An 18,613-nucleotide genomic window follows, 5' to 3' on the forward strand; every position below is an offset into this window, starting at 1 on the left:
GAGTGGAGGTGGAGGGAGGGTGGGGGGTATGAATGGGATTAGGGTTGGTTTGTGGTGTTGGGGTGAGGGTGTGGGGGAGGGTTGGGGATGGGTGGTAAGGGGTGAGACGGGTAGGGGGTGGAGGGGAAGAGGGTTGGGTGGTGGTGAGGTATTGTGGGGAGCTGGGGGACTTGTGGAGGGGAGTTGGGGGCGTGGGGTGTGGGGGTGGAGTTCGAAGGTGGGGGTGGGGGGGTGGGAGTGAAGGGTTGTGGGGGATGGTGGTGGGATGGGAGTGGCTGTGGGGGGGTCGGGGGGGTGGTGGGGGTTTTGGGGTGGCAGTGGGAGGGTGGTGGGGGTGTGTTGGTGGGGTGGGGGGGTGAGATGGTTGGGTGGTGGTGGGGGTTGGAGGGGGGTGGCTCGCCTGATATGAAATGCCTGCAACACAGTCCGGTGTAGGCTGTCGGCTGCCAGTTCTCCCTTTTCACGGCAGCTATCCAATTCTGTTGCCTTTCCTCATTGGCTGGAAATTGGCAGAAGTTTACCCCACTTCCACTTTTCTGCCATGTCTTACAGCCGAAGGCACAACAGTGGAATACTATTGTAGAATCTGCAATTCTCACTCTCTAGACGTCCGACAATTTGCCGTCCTGTATGGCTTTGTAAACAAAAGTCACATGACCCATGACGTCACGTGGAAATGATCTATTAGGCAAATGTTTTAATGACCGAAAAATTCTGTAAAAATTTTGAATATCATACCTAAACAATTTTCACTAACATGCTGTTCATACTGTTAAATGATTTTACAGTCAACCATCAAACAATAATTCGAAAGACCATTCTCCCTCAGGGAATAACAAACATGCAGGAATATTAGTGGGTGAAGTCGTTGTAAACTACTCTCTCTCTCTCTCTCTCTCTCTCTCTCTTTCCGTATGTGTGTGTGTGTGTGTGTGTGTGTGTGTGTGTGTGTGTGTGTTGGAGTTAGTTGGTTGGGTGGGTAGGGTGGATGAGCTTGGATTGGTGAGTGTATTGGTTCCGTGCATCGCCAGGGTGGGTTGGTCGGATTATAGGCACAGTATGTTAGGACACAATACTGCATGAAACTACAGTATGTAACTATATAGTTAAAGGCACCAGTATATATCTCATAACACAATGTACAGGAGATTGTGTCTGCTGGAGACATACACAGCTTCTCACTAGGAATGTCAACCCACATAATGTATATCCACAATCTTGTTGTTCCAGACCATCAAGAACTCTCAGCATATGATGTATCTCAAATAATCTCTTTTTAGTCCAGACGACCAAGAATTTCATGACGTATTCAAACACGTAGGGTAACCAGCCCTGTTCGGCTGGTCCACGTAAATGGAAATCTACCAAACACTACATCACACCACACATCCTCTCCAAGCTGTATGTAATGTCGGAGAGATTCCCTTCAGATCAGAAGGGCTTGGAGAGAAGGTCCGGTAACATGAGGGTCAGCTAAGAGGCTTTGCCTTCACATTACGTTACGCTGTAAATCACTATTCCATGTAACTGTGCAATAAACTCCATTACCCAAGAGTGCTCTAACTCACCCCGCTAATACACAAAGGGAAAGAAAGAGAGAGAAAGGGACCAACCTATTCACTCTGGCCGACGACACCGTTAATAAGCAGCAACAAGTTCGAGCCATACTACGTCTCACGACTTTATTCTGGCATTGCTCCGATGATCTACAACTGACCTCCCTAACTCCTTACAAGTACCTACAACCACTCTATCGAGAATGGTGGCGAGCGGTAACAACGAACCGACCTATAATCAAACCACGCCATACGAGTTTATACAACGAAAAAAAAAAAAAAAACGTTATCGAGATAGGTGGCGAGCGGTAATATCGAACCAGCTACAGTAAACTATGCTAAACGAGATTAGTGCCAGCAGTAAACGAAGCCAATTAACATCTCAATCAACAATCAACGAGCAAATTACAGTCAAAATTTATGATTCCTCTACATGCAACAGTCAGCAATAAAACAACAAACAAAACAGAGCGAGAGCTGGTGGAACATCAACGCACCTTAACTTCACCCCTAATCGCTCCTAACCACCTCAACCACAACTCCACAATAGCAGTGATAAACTACGTCTATCGACAACTCTACAAGCCTACAAGTAAATCTCAACAAGTAAGGAAAATCAAACACTATAAGTTAAGAAGAAGAAGAAGCGAACAAGGAAAGTGAGAAAGGAGGAAGTGCAGTTGGCCGCACTCCCACGAGGGCCACCTTAGTGTTGGCAACGCTGGCCGAGATAGTAACCGCGAATCATTAGTAGTGGGCTCTGATCGAAGCATTCACAGGACTGAGGGAGGGAGCGGGTTTGAGGTGAGTAGGTGGGTGCCTGTACACGAGAGGCGAGATCTGACGATTGTTGAGGCGACAGAAAAGTATAATATTTATCAAAAGAAATTTTTTTTTTTTTCGGTGTTATTTTTGCCATCATGAAAAGTAAAAAGATCAACTTTAAATATTATACTGCAAAACAAAGACAACCGATCAAGATTCATAATTGTAGACTTTAATCGTATTTTATTTTATTGTTGTTTCCAAGCAATGGACGCCGTAAAATACAGACAAAAACTGCCTGAAATTAATGAATCAGAATGCTGTTTATTAATCACATGTAACAAATGTAAGTAACTTCATCCGGAATGTGGCAGCTGCTGACACCACTGGCACATATCAACATCGCCCATATCTAGCGTTACGTAACAAGCAGTTTAAAATCGCATCGTTGCGTCATCTCATCGTGGAGTTATCAGGGCTCCCATTGACCTTCACATGATAGCAGATTAAATATATATATATATATATATATATATATATATATAGAGAGAGAGAGAGAGAGAGAGAGAGAGAGAGAGAGAGAGAGAGAGAGAGAGAGAGAATCACAAATTGTTTAAAGCCTCATTGGTCAAGACGCCCATAATTTCATTTTTACAAACAACCATCTGTTGCCATCGTGTCCGTGCCTCTTTGCCTATCTCGTACTATGTAAATTTTTACATAGCAAACTCTGACTATAGCATTTAGCGTTTAGTATCATTAATCAGAATGTAGAAAAAATAGTAAGGTAAAAGAGTGATACAGCATCCCTAAATGCGGTGTTTTTTGTCGGGTGTTAGGAAACGCTTGATAAGGCGGATACGGAGGTGTGTGCTAGGGGTGTCAGCAATTACCGCATGCAGTATTAAGGATTCACATTTGCTATATTCAATAGCATTATGCTTTATGGTTTCCAAGCATTAACTGTGCCACTTTTCACAGCGGTAATAACTTGACAATAAAGGTATTAAAATATATATAATTTGTTACCAGGTATTGTAGATTTTTATTATATATAGCTTCCAGCCTTCCACTCATCTGTTTCAGACGTCATCCCTCACCTCTCGTGCATAGGTATCCCCCCACTCTCCTCAAACCCCCTTCCTCCCCCCCAAACTCTCTCTGTACGACTCTCTCTTACTGGCTGTGGATGCTTCGAACGCATCTCTCTACTAGTGTTTCAGAGTCAAGATCTTGGCCAGCGTTGTGGCCCTCGCGGGAGTGCGGCCAGCTGTGCATCTGTACTATGTCAGTAGTGTTGACCCAGCATGGTGATGAAGCATCAACACATTTCTCCCTTCTTAAACATCCACCACAACCTCCACCTTCTCTAACACTATCACCACCGTTGTCTTCTCCACCAACACTACCAGAGTGAGGCAGCGGCTCAGCAGTGTCATCATTTGCTATGAACATCATAGCACGTCAGTGAGTCAAAGTGCCTAACAACATTAGCCTGCCATCCTGCACCTGTCTACCTGCCTGCCTACACCGCTGTGATGAACAAACAATGCTGACGTGATGAGCTGGATCAACAATCTTCAACACCAACACCTCCCTAACCACACCTAACAACATGGGTATCTCCACTGTTGTTCTTGTGAGTTACTTTATTCTAATCAAGGTTGTATTAATTACCACTTTATCGCTTACATAACTATCCATAATATACTAACAATAAGTCAACGAACCAAGCAATTATATATATATATATATATATATATATATATATATATATATATATATATATATATTGTTACGGAACAGAGAGATAATGGACACTTCAAGTGAGAATACTAAAATCACTACTGTCCCGCAAAGTTCCAGGTTCAAAACAAAAGAGTTAGGTAAAATTACAAGTTAAAGTTTAATGCTCAAACTAACAACTAAACATTCAGGACTCATAAGGATAATGTAATGGCAAAACAGGTTACATATATGGTTAACTGCAATAGCCTCTATTAACATGAATTTATCAACAGCAAATTTATCTAAGTCAACCCTGATAAATGAGAAACCCGGATAATGCTCAGTTAAAGCAAGATATATTATTACAGATACAAAATTTTATTAATATTGGCTGACATCAAAAACTCTAGACGAACCACAAAAAAACCTTACCAGGCCTACGAATCAACGCCCTAGGCCATACAGTACAAGAATAATGGTAATAACACTTATACTCAAATTATACAGCAGCTAGATGGTTGGAGACTTCCTGAGCACTCACAAAAATAATAATACACTATACAGGGGAGGACAGAGATGTGAACAAAATGAGGAGTAGATCTAAGTGGCAATTAATGGAGAAACTGAGCTCATTATATAGGGTCAGGCAGAGCTTGATTCAACTTCCAAGAAGGACGCGCAAATGAGGGCAAAGAGGACGAAGAGTTGACACTCCTGCTCTGAACAACAGAAAGAACGACTTACTCTACTATAAAGGGGAGAAGGGGGCAGTGAGGTAGAACACGCAAGCCTGGTCACTATGGAAGCCACGAGGCGAGTCGTGGTCAATCATGCAGCATACTGTACGTTAGAATTATACAAAGGATGATGAAATCATAGGCTATGTAACACCCCCACAAAGAAAAAGAAATTTACAAAGGAAATTTCTTATTACTCTATAACAAACTGTTTAAAGTCTAGATAAGCAATCTGCAATAATATTTTCTTTCCCCTTCACGTGTTGTATGTCTAATAAATACTCCTGAAGAAGTAGACTCCATCCTGTCAATCTCTGATTTTTATCTTTAAACTTACTAAGGAATTTCAGTGGGTTATGATCGGTATAAATGACTATGGGGTCAAAACCAGAACACAAATAAAATGAAAAATGCTGTAAACCCAAAATCAAGGCCAAAAGCTCTTTCTCAATAGTGGAGTAGTTCTTTTGAGGTGGAGTGAACTTCTTACTGTAATAAGATACAGGGTGTTCAATACCCTGATCATCCTCTTGCAGCAAAACAGCTCCAGCTCATGTATCAGTTGCGTCAACAGCCATCCTAAAAGGCTTAGCAAAATTTGGAGTAGCGAGCACTGGCTGACTTAATAGGATAGCTTTAAGTTTACTGAATGAGGATTCACAGTTATTGGTCCAGACAAATTTAACTCCCTTTTTCAGTAGGTCTGTAAGTGGTGAGAAGAATTGAAAAGTTAAGAACAAATCTCCTGTAATAACCTACCATTCCCAAAAATCTTTGTAGCTCTTTCCTACTTTTAGGTCTGGGAAGATCACTTATAACCTGAACCTTAGCTCCTGGTGGTGCAACGTGTCCATCACCAATTACGTACCCAAGGTACTGAACTTTAGCTTGACCAAACTCACACTTTGATATATTAGCTACAAGATTAGCCTGAACCAAACGCTCAAGAAATTTACTGACATGGCATAGGTGATCTTTCCAGTTGTCACTGAAGATTAATACATCATCAATATAAACAACACACCCTGCCAAACACTCTGTTACAACATTCATGAGCTTCTGAAAAGTGGCTGGTGCATTCTTCATACGATATGGCATTACAGAACATGCAAAAGTCTTTCCTAGTGTTACAAAACATGAGATCTCCCTACCACGTTCAGTCATAGGTACTTGCCAGTATCGTTTTAACAAATCAAACTTACTTATGTACCTAGCCTTTCCGATCTTGTCTATGCAATCTTCCACGCGAGGGAGAGGGTAAGTGTCTGTTTTGGTTATCTGATTAACACGTCTGTAGTCGATGCAAAGCCGCTGTGACCCCCCTGGCTTAGGGACTAGAGTGACAGAACTCCACTCGCTCTGACAGGGCTCAATCATCTTGCGGTCCAACAAGAAGCCAAGCTCCTTCTGGATGAGAGGAACTTTCACTGGGTTCACACAGTAAGGAGGCAGTTTAATTGGCTTTGCGTCTCCAACATCGACATCATGCATCAACACAGTGGTTCTTCCTAGAGCGGCACGGAACACTTGCGGGTGCTCCTGCAGTAATGCCGAAAACTCCTGCCTTTCCTCGGGAGCTAGATGAGAAAGCTTAGTCTGGAGATCATTCATGATATCAGGATTCTTCCCCAAACTATCACTCAGGCTCATACTGCATGGGAGAACTTCACTTGCAGACTCGGGTGGAACAGCTACAGTGCAGACTGGATTATTTTCGTCCCGCCTGTGATATAACTTTAGCATGTTGATGTGACAAAGTTGCTTGTTCTTTCTACGATCTGGTGTGGCGATGACATAGTTGACATCACTGAGTTTCATCTCCACGAAATAAGGACCTCTAAACTTGGCTTGAAGAGGTTGCCCATGCATCGGTAGCAGAATCAAAACCTGATCTCCTGGCTGAAAGTGGCGTAACCTGGACTTCTTATCATACCAAGTCTTCATCTTCTCCTGAGCAGCTCCTAAATTCTCTCTCGCCAGCTGTAAAGCAGTGTACAGCCGTTCTTTGAACTTCATCACATACTCCAGCGGGTTGACGTCATCTTCCTCCGACAGTCAGCATTCCTTGAGTAGCTTAAGGGGTCCTCATACTTCATGGCCAAACAGTAGTTCAAAGGGTGAGAAGCCCAGTGATTCATTTGGAGATTCTCTTGTGGCAAATACAACGAATGGAAGACCTTTATCCCAGTCTTTCTGATGTTCCAAACAGTATTTCCTGAGCATCGATGTGAGTGTTTGATGATATCTCTCCAACGCTCCTTGGGTCTGGGGATGGTAAGCTGAAGACGTGATCTGGGTGATGCCCAACTCTTTCAGAGACTGCTTGAAAACATTTGACATGAAATTACTTCCCCGGTTTGACTGTACTTCCTTGGGCAGACCAAACTTGGTGAACCCTAGCATTTCCTTAACCACGTTCTTTGCTGAGATATTTCTAAGTGGAATGGCTTCAGGCTAAAGAGTAACCATATCAATCAGGGTCAACACATAAGAAAATCCTGAAGAAGTCTTAGGAAGAGGGCCCACAATATCCACCAACACACGGGTGAATGGCGCCTCAAAAGGAGGAAAGGGAACTAGAGGTGCAACCTTTTCGGTCTGATTACACTTCCCCACAACTTGACAGGTGTGACAAAGACTTATAATACCAGGAAACATCTCTGAAGATACCTGGCCAGTAGAAGTGTTTCAAAATGCGTGCCAGTCTTCCTCACTCCAAGGTGTCCTGCCAAACTGGAATCATGAGCCACTCTAATGATATCCTGCCTACAAACACGAGGGATGACAACTTGATGTACAACCTCCCATTCACAGTCGGCTGATGCTGTTGGGGGTCTCCACTTTCTCATAAGTACTCCTGACTTTATATAATAACTAGTAGAAGCACCAGCTAACTCTTCCTCACTGCAAGCAGAGTTAGCTAGACCTTTCAACTCAGGGTCAGCAACCTGAAACTCAACCAACTCTTGACGAGACAAATTATGAACACTACGGAGTACTGCCTCATCTGGTGAGTGGTCCAAATTAGCAAGAACAGTGTCAGCTAGGATAACATCATCATCATTATCCTTTAAGTCACCAGTAACTTTAGACTTAGCCCTAGTGACAGCACATGCAGAGAACACATCAGGGATATCACAATCCTGGGTTGCAGCCACTGGTTCACTAGACAACTGAGGAGCTGGACACACTTGACTTCCACCAATATCATTTCCAAGTAAGAAAGTTACACCTGACATTGGGAGTCTCAACCAACCCAACCATAACGGAACCATTAACAAAACAAGACTCTAAATTCACTCTGCACAGAGGGACAGAGAAGTAATTATTCCCTATACCTTGTAAGATTACAGTTTCATCAGAGGAATTAACATTAGAGCCTCTAAGTTTCAAACCGGTTTTTTATCGTAGGTATGTTGACGATTGTTTTTTATTGTGCAAAGAATCTGATCATGTAAAGTTTCTAGACTACCTGAATTCCAAGCATTCTAATATTAAGTTCACTGTTGAAATTGAGAATAATGACTTGCTCTCTTTCTTAGATATTCAGCTAACCAATTGTGGTAGTTAGGTACTCCCGTTTACAGGAAGGAATCATTCACTGATTTTCGTTTTCGTTTCGTTTTCGTTTTTAAAGGCTCCAACATGCTTGCATGTGTCGGCCTTGGCCACCTAATGGCGGATCTCCACGCTGCACGATCCATTGCAGCCTCCCTGTTGAATCCCTTAACCCTAAGGTCACACTTAATGACCTCGTCCCATCTCTTTCTCGGTCTACCCCTCCTAACCCCACCCCCATTATTAACACTTCTCACCTTCCTCACCCAATTATCATCCCTCATCCTCTCCACATGTCCAAACCACCTCAATCTACCTCTCCTCATCACAACACCAATACACTCCAGTCCCATCCTACCTCAACTTTTCCATCGTAAACCCAGCCTCTCCAGGCCTTGGACGCAGGGACGCACAGCACATCCACCTAATCATTGTCATTTCTGTACGTCTGAGCCGGCGAATATCTTCCTCTTTCACTCCCCAGGTCTCACTACCATACAGCATTACACTCCTAACACATGCTGCATACAAAGACCCCTTAGCACGTAGGGAGAGTCCTCTCAATGTCAGGAGAGGCAAGAGCTCCCTGAGCTTCTTCCAACCACTTCTCACCCTACCCACAGAGCTAGCTCCAGTCCCACCTCCAGCGCACAACATGTCTCCCAAATAACAAAACTCTTCCACACACTCAAGAGATTCACCAACAAGTTCAATCCTTTCACGTCTGACAATCTCCACCTGCTCACCCCGACACACTGTGCACATAAAATCAGCATTATCTCGCAGTCTACCTCTGATACCACTACATCTCTTATCCACCCATTTATCACACACATCGCGCAAGATGGAATTGCTTCCCACGCCCTTATGGCAAACTGCACATGGCCACTCTCCCTCGTCTTTGACAGTACTGCCACCAACCCTAGATATCATCACTTGTTTTATCTGGATTTACCCTTAAACCCTTTTGCCCCATACCATCTCTCCACTTCCTAAACCTTTCCTCCGCCTCTCTTTCGTTCTCTGGAATCAACACCAAATCATCAGCATACAACAACTCCCACGGGAGTCCGTTTCTAAAGTCACGTGAAAGGGCTTCAAGTACCATGATAAACAACATGGGACTCAAGACTGACCCCTGATGCACGTGACTTTTCAAAATAACAACATAATCCACTCACTATACCCTTTTCACTCTAACTTGGCCTAAAATTGAGATCTCTCTGTCTTAAATGCCAAGCTGTAACGATTTATTAGCGTTGGAATAGGATGCTAGTCACAAAGAAGTGCTATGGGGGAAAACTCATCACTCAAATCTCCATTCACTCTTACCTGGGTGTGAGCACCCACATACATGGCCATAACCACCCTAACCAGCCACTCCTCCAAGCCAAGCTTTCTCATTGCCCACTTCACCACCTCTCTCGGGACTCTGTCAAAGGCCTTTTCCAAATCAACAAAAACAAAATAAAGATCCCTTCTCCTACCAATATATTTTTCCTGAAGCTGTCGAACAATGAATATGGCATCAGTGGTCCCCCTACCTGGCATAAACTCAAACTGCATCTCATCAATATTCACTCTTTCTCTAATCATACCTTCTAAATCTCTCTCCATTACCTTCATTATCTGATCTAAAAGCTTTATACCTCTATAATTTCCTCTTTCCAGGGCATCACCCTTCCCTTTATACACATTTACAATTACACTCTTCAGCCAATCATCTGGGACAACACTCATAAATAATCCTATTAATCAGGTCAGTGACTAAACTCACCCCTATATCGCCTGAGGCAGTCAACCCAGACACACCTGTTACCTTCCCCACCCTCATCCTACCTATTGCCTCACTCACAGTAGCAGTATCAAAGGCCATGGACCAGACACTGGATCTGCTGGCTCCAAACCTTCCCTGTCCCAGTCAAACTCCTCATTCAACAACCGGTTAAAATGCTCTCTCCACGAATCTTTAATATCCTCACTGTTCACCACTACCCTTCCTTCATCATTCGTCACACACTGCTCACCTATAATATCCCGATTATCCCTCTTCACCTGACCTGCCACCCTAAATATCATATTTTTCATTTCCCCATGATTTAGGTTATCAAGTAATAGTCTCTGCGACTCAGACTTTGCCCTGTATACTTCTCTTCTAGCCCTACGCTTGGCAGCCAAATATTCCTCTTTGCTACCACCCTTCTTCCATTCCCGGAAAAGCCTTCTTTTCTCCTTAACTGCAGCTTCTACACCCTCATCCCACCACCAAGTTACTTTATGTCTTGGTGGTCCTCTTGTCCAGCCACATGTTACATCAGTAACTCTCAAGAAATTGTTTTTGAGGGCTCTGTACTGTTCATTAACGCCTCTGTCTACAGCTCACTGTTCAGCCACCACTCTCCTCAACTCACTATAGAAGGCATCCCTTACTACTTGGTGTTTCAGCTTCCATATTTTCCTCCTAGGTACAGTCACGCGTACTAATTTCTGCTCAGAGGTTACCCCTTCTTTCCCCCCTCTACCCTGGACAGAGGGAAGGGGGGAATCGTGAACAAGTCTACCCCGCCTTGTGCCCCCAACTCCCCCACCATCCACCTCCAGCTGCCAGTTACTGATTAGAAGCAAATTTTCTCATGTCCTGTAAACATGACTAAACTGTCGTCGCACACGCTTTCAACGGCCAAGATTTGGACTATATTTTTAGAATAAATTATTACTGTATTGAACTGCATTCTCAAATTGAAAATATTCACCATCATTGTAATCCAGTGTCGTCCGCTGCACAATTCTGGGTTCCAGTGCTTACCTTTTCACTTCCCCCAGCTCTCTCTCTCTCTCTCTCTGTCTCTCTCTCTCTCTCTGAATTTACTTTTCCCACTCACTCTCTTTTTAAATTTATATAACTTTCTCTTTCCTTCTCTCCCCCTTCTCTCTCATTCTTTGTCTTAAGTATTCCCCGCCTCTCACCCCTCCCCTCCCCCCACCTTAGGCCTGATCAGCAGTCAGTTATACCGTCACCGCTCCTTCATATATCGTGTGCAGGCAACATTTATCACACACGCTTAGGTCAGATGTATGGAAAGCTAATTTTATATATATATATATATATATATATATATATATATATATATATATATATATATATATATATATATATATATATATATATATAATTGTATTTCTCATTATGTGCCACATTCAAATAGAGAACACCAGACCAATATTCGTAATTTTTATTAGAGTGACCGTTCCACTTCACATATCTGGGTAGCTGGGCTTATAAACTGCAGCTGGGCTTATAAACTGCACACACACACACACACACACACACACACACACACACACACACACACACACACACACACACACGACTTAAATTTTGCACAGCGTGGCGAGTACAAATATAGTCATTCTAACAACTATAAAAGTCATTTTAACAATATATATATATATATATATATATATATATATATATATATATATATATATATATATATATATATTATTATATTTTATGTGAGGAAGAAGGAACCAAAGGCAACGAGCCTGCAAAACTATTCCTTCCTAGAGAAAAACAAAATATAAGAGAGAGCCAAATTCAAGATCCGATCATTTCCAGATGCCTGGACACACTGCGTTTGAAAAACTGGAGATCATAGGAAGTAGGAAATACGGACAGAGGGAGTCAGTTCTAGAGTTGACCTGTTGCATAAATGAAGGACTGGGAGTAACGGTTACCTCTTGCATTAGAGAGTTGGACAGAAAAGGGATGAGAGTTTGCTGCTAGACGGGTGCTACGCGCCCGTCGTAGGGGTGGAGGAATGCATTCCGACAGTTCAGAGGAGCAGTGACCATTGAAGTAGCAACAGAAAAGAGATAAAGATGCAACAGTGCGGCGAAGAGACAAAGGTTGAAGGGAGTCAGTAAGAGGAGGAGAGTTAATGAGGTGAAAAGCCTTTGACTCCACCCTATTGAGAAGAGCTGTATGTGGGGAGCCTCCCCACACATGAGAGTTGTACTCTACACAGGGGCGGATAAAACCCCTGTATAGAGTCAACAATTGTACAGGGGTAAAGAAGGAACGGAGTCGGCTTAGCACACCCAATCTCTTGGAAGCAGATTTTACAAGAGATATAATATGATCTTTCCAAGACAAGTCCCGAGTAAATGAGACCCCAAGCATGTTCAAGGATGATGCAGGATTAACTTGAATATTATCAAACATTAGTGGGTATACCTGTGGAAGATTTTGTCGGGTTGATAGGTGCAAAAACTGAGTCTTTGATGCATTAAAAACAACAAGATTATTGTTACCCCAGTTAGAGATATGAGCCAAGTCAGACATTAGGTGTGCCATAGCCCCATCCCTTGTTTGTTGAAGTAACTGCTGAGATGGACGTTCCGGGAAACGAATGGAGAGGTGAAGGGTGGAGTCATCAGCGTATGAGTGGATAGGGTTAAATGTACAGCTTAGAAGGTCATTGATGAATAAAAGGAAGAGAGTTGGTGATAGGACAGAGCCCTGAGGAACACCACTGTTAATAGATCTAGGAGAAGAACGATGGCCGTCTACAATAGCGGCTATAGAACGACCAGAAAGGAAGCTAGAGATGAAGGCACAAATAGAAGGATAGAAACCGTAAGAGGGCAGTTTGGAAATTAAAGATTTATGCCAGACTCGATCGAAAACCTTTGAGATGTCAAGTGCAATGGCAAAGATTTCCCCATAGTCCCGAAAGGAGGATGACCAGGAGTCTGAAAGGTAGGTGAGAAGATCGCCGGTTGAGCGTCCCTGAGGGAACCCATACTGACGATCAGAAAGAAGGTTGTGATAGGAAAGATGCTTTAAGATTTTTCTATTAAGAACAGACTCGAAAACTTTTGAGATACAGGATGTTAAAGCAATTGGACGATAGTTAGAGGGTTGCGAATGGTCACCCTTCTTTGGGACTGGCTGAATGAGAGCAAACTTCCAGCAGGAAGGAAAGGTACAAGTTGACAGACAAAGGGGAAGGAGTTTGCCTAGGCAGGGTGTAAACACAGAAGCACAGTTCTTGAGAACAACAGGAGGGGCTCCATCAGGCCTATATGCCTTATTAGTATTGAGGCCTGTGACAGCAGAAAATACATCAGCTGAAGAAATTTTAATGTCAACCATGAAGTCAGAGGGGGGAAGTGATGGAGGAACAGCACCTGAATCGTCTAAGGTGGACTAGGAGGAGAAAGTCTGAGTGAAGAGATCTGCTTTAACAGTAGAAGAAATAGCTACAGAGCCATCAGAGTAGAAAAGAGGAGGGAAGGATGACGAGGTAAAGTTGTTAGAAAGGTTTTTGGCAAGGTGCCAGAAGGAGCGGGAAGAATTCGAGTTAGAGAGTTGAGAGCACTTAGTATGGATGAAATTATTTTTAGCAGAACGAAGAACAGATTTAGCACGATTCCGGGCAGAAACGTATAAAAGATGTGATTCAGGGATGGGTTGGCTCCGGTACCTTTTATAGGCCCTCTCCTTGTTGAGGACAGCATTAGAACAGCCATGATTAAACCAAGGCTTTCGTGCATTAGTCAAAGGATATGAGAAAGGAATGTATGCTTCTATGCCCGAAAGAATAACCTCTGTAATGCGCAAGGCACACCCAGATGGCTCCCGGCCATGGAAGCAATAATCATTCCAGGGAAAATCAAAGAAGTACTGCCTGAGGGCCTCTCAGTCCGCAGCTCCAAAGTGCCACAGATGACGTTTCTTTGGAGGGTCCACAGGCCGTACTGGAGCGATAGGACAGGTTAAAGTGATAAGGTTGTGATCGGAGGAGCCCAGCGGAGAGAAAATATTAACAGTGTAAGCAGAAGGATTAGTTGTAAGGAAGAGGTCAAGTATGTTGGAACTCTCTCCAAGGCGATCAGGGATATGGGTAGGGTGCTGTACAAGCAGCTCTAGGTCATTAAGGATAGAAAAGGTGTAGGCTTGTTCACCAGGTGGATCAGTGAAAGGAGAGGAGAGCCAAAGGTGGTGATGAACATTGAAATCTCCTAAAATGGAAATTTCAGAGAAAGGAGAAATGGATAGAATGTGTTCCATCATAGAAGATAGTCAAAGAATTTTTGATAGTCAGTAGAATTAGGAGATAAGTAAACAGCACAGATATATTTAGTCAGAGAATGACAGGAAAGCCGAAGCCAGAGTGTAGAGAATTCGGAAGAATCAAGTTCAGGAACACGAGAGCAAGATAAGTTGTTGCATATATATGCACAACAGCCACCTTTGGCTTTAAAATGAGTATAGTGAAAGTAGGAGGATACAGAAAAGGGTCTGCTGTCAGTTGCCTCAGACAGCTGAGTCTCAGTTAGAAAAAGAAGGTGAGGTTTAGAGAAGGAGAGGTGGTGCTCAACAGAGCGAAAGTTAGAGGAAAGGCCACGAATGTTGCAGTAATGAAGAAGAGAGTCAAACAGTGGTTCCAGGCATCTTGAGTCGTCACTGGCAGAGGGGCAGAAGGTGGGAGCATTTATGGTCCCCCCCCCCCGGGGACTCCGAGGCTGTTATTCGATGCCATTTTCTTTTTAAACTTTGAAAAGGAAGTGTGGTGTGTACCGTGCATGTAGTTTGGTGTTGATAGTTAGAGAAACTTGTACTGGAGAGCATGCTGGCGAACTCTCTGTGTTACTGAGACACTGAAAAAGTTCAGCAAAGGGGGATGGTCGGGATCTAGTCCCGAGGGCTGATGAAACGGGAGCTCCAGCTCTCCCTATCATCAGCTTTCCATCCACCTTGGGAGTACTGCCCTGCTCGACTGGTGCTAGTCTACTCCATATATATATATATATATATATATATATATATATATATATATATATATATATATATATATGTATATATATATATATATATAAGAAAATATTTTGGAAGGAGGTGAAGGTGCGAAAGGGAGAGTCTGGGAAGGAAGAACAAGTAAAAGCAGAGGATGGAAGGATGTTAATTGAGATGGATGCAGTAAGGAAGAGATGGGGAGAGTATTTTGAAAGATTGTTAAATGTAGAGGAAAGGGTGGCTGAGATTGTGGCGGATGGAAGGGTGCAAGGAATAAATGTGTTGGGAGAGTTGAATGATTCTTTGATCACGAAGGAGGAAGTGGAGAAGGCAGTAAAGGAGATGAAAACAGGGAAAGCTGCAGGTATGGATGGGTGTGCTGTGGAATGCCTGAAGGGTGGTGGAGTGACTATTGTTGACTGGTTAGTAAGATTGTTGAATGTGTGCTTTGTGAAAGGTATGGTGCCAGTTGACTGGGCAAGTGCTTGTGTGGTCCCGTTGTATAAAGGCAAGGGTGATAGGTATGAATGTACTAGCTTTAGGGGTATTAGTCTGTTGAGTGTTGTAGGTAAGGTGTATGGTAGAGTGTTAATTATGAGAGTTAGAGAGGGTACAGAGGGAGTGATTGGTGATGAGCAGTGTGGCTTTAGGAGAGGGAGGGGATGCCTTGATCAGGTGTTTGCAGTGAGACAAGTGTGTGAAAAGTATTTAGCGAAAGGCAAGGATGTGTTTTGGGCATTTATGGATTTAGAGAAAGCATATGATAGAATTCATAGGGAGGCTTTGTGGACTGTTTTAAGATTGTATGGACTAGATGGTAGGTTACTAAAAGGGGTGAAAAGTTTTTATGTTAATAGTAGAGCGTGAGTAAGAGTGGGAAATGCTGAGTGATATATATATATATATATATATATATATATATATATATATATATATATATATATATATATATATATATATATATATATTGTTACATAGCCTATGATTTCATCATCCTTTGTGTAATTCTAACGTACAGTGTGCTGCCTATTTGATCACGAGCGTGTTCTACCTCACTCCCCCCTTCTACCGTTATAGTAGAGTAAGTCGTTCTTTCTGTTGTTCAGAGCGGGATTGTCAAATCTTTGTCCCCATGGCTTCATTTGCGCGTCCTTCTTACAAGTTGTATCAAGCTCTGCTGGCCCCTATATAATGAGCTCAGTCTCTACATTAATTGCCACTTAGATCTGCTCCTCATTTTGTTCACATCTCTGTCCTCCCCTGTACAGTTGTTATTATTGTGAGTGCTCAGGAAGTCTCCAGCCATCCAGCAGCTGTGTGTAATTTGAGTATAACTGTTGTTGCATTTTTTCTTGTACTGTGTAGCATAAGGTTAATTCTTAGGCCTAGTAAGGTTTTTGTAATTTGTGTAGGGTTCTTGTTGTCAGCCATCATTAATAATATTTTGTATCTGTAATAATATATCTGGCATTCACTGAGTATTATCTGGTATCTCATTTTATCAGGGCTGACAGATAAATTTACTCATCCTAATTTCGTGTTAATAGAGGCTATTGCAGTTAACCATATATTTAACCTGTTTTTTGCCATTACATTATCCTTATGAGTCCTGAATGTTTTGTTGTTAGTTTGAGCATTAAACTTTAACTTACAATTTTACCTAACTCTTTTTTTAACCTGGAACTTTGCGGAACAGTAGTGATTTTTGGTGTTCTCAATTAAAGTGTACATTATTTTTCGCTGTTCCGTAACATAAATTTGGCGACCATATCAGGATATTATCATAAGGATATTGCTTGATATTTTGTGACTGTGATTTATTCATGATGTCTAGTATTACTACGCTTGATGAAGCCAAAGATTTTTTGTCAAATGTGCAAACAGTGTGTGATGTAGAAAACAGAACAAAGAATGAACTTAAGCTTGTTGCTCAACAATTGGGAATTGCTGTTCGCTCTCATCATTCTAAAGATCAAATTGTTGACATGATTAATGAAAGCTTGTTTAATGTAACTCCTCCAAATGAGCAAACGCAGATTGAATTAGCTAAGTTACAGCTAGCCCTGCAGGAGGCTCAGGCTAAGGAGGCGGAGTCTCGTGCTAAGGAGGCTGAACTTCAGGCCAGTTCTAAGGAGGCTGAGGCACAAGTTGAACTTGCTAGGATTCAGGCAGACCATGAGTATCGCATGAACCAAGGTGGAACTGGATCATCTAGCTCTGATGATTTTGATGTGGCTAAAAATGTTAAACTTGTCCCTCCTTTTAATGAATCTGATTTAACAAAGTATTTTCAGTTGTTTGAGAGGGTAGCTACAGGTTTTAATTGGCCAAAAAAGTATTGGCCAGTACTCCTTCAAACTGTTCTCACCGGTAAAGCTCAAGTAACTTATGCATCTTTGCCTCAGGATCAATCTGATAATTATGATTCAGCTTGATTCTTAAGGCCTATGAGCTTGTTCCTGAAGCCTATAGAGTAAAATTTAGGTTCCTTCTTCCTCGCATAAAAAAAAAAAAAAAAAAAAAAGATAAGCAATCCCATGTTGAGTATGCAAAAATTAAAGAAGATCTGTTAGAGCAGTGATTAAATTCTAAGAATGCAAATTCTGATTTTGGTAAATTTAAGCAGATGATTTTGCTGGAGGACTTCAAAAGGTGTATTAGTAAAGATGTAAGCCTATATCTTGATGAGAAAAGAATAGATAATTTGACTGATGCTGCAGTTTTAGCTGATGAATATGTTCTCACTCACAAGAGATATTCTAAAGAAAAAAGGAAAGCTGAGAGTAAGTACGTTGCCTCTACTCAGAGTACAGGTAACAGGAAAGAGAATAAAGATGATGTTTCTCAGGAAGTAAATACCAGCTTCACCTCTAGATATCAAAAAAATAAATGTACTTATTGTAGTAAGCTTGGTCATACTACGGAGAAATGTTTCAGGAGACAGCGTGATGTGAACAAAAAGGAGTCTTTAAATATTCAGTCAATTGGTCTAGTGTCCACTCTTGAGAGTTCCCAGGATTCTTTAACTGAGTTAACTGAACCTGCTTTGAGGGGTAACTTAAATTCTCATGATGGAGCTCCTATTTTGAGCAGTAACGTGGGTGACACTCTCAAGAGTTCATGTGCTAATTCCCTGTCTGATGGTTTTGTCAGTCCTCTGGACAGTAATGACAGGAAATCAGTTAAAATATATCGTGATACAGGTGCTTGCCAATCCCTTATGCTGACCAGTGTTCTAGGCTCTAATGTTAATTCCTCTGATGAAACTGTAATCTTACAAGGTGTAGGGAATAATTACTTCTCTGTCCCTCTGTGCAGAGTGAATTTAGAGTCTGGTTTTGTTAATGGTTCCGTTATGGTTGGGTTGGTTGAGACACTCCCAATGTCAGGTGTAACTTTCTTACTTGGAAATGATATTGGTGGAAGTCAAGTGTGTCCAGCTCCTCAGTTGTCTAGTGAGCCAGTGG

The sequence above is a fragment of the Coenobita brevimanus genome, chromosome 47 (assembly GCF_032717465.1).
Source record: "Coenobita brevimanus isolate Jiangsu-jjx chromosome 47, ASM3271746v2, whole genome shotgun sequence".
Lineage (NCBI taxonomy): Eukaryota > Metazoa > Arthropoda > Malacostraca > Decapoda > Coenobitidae > Coenobita > Coenobita brevimanus.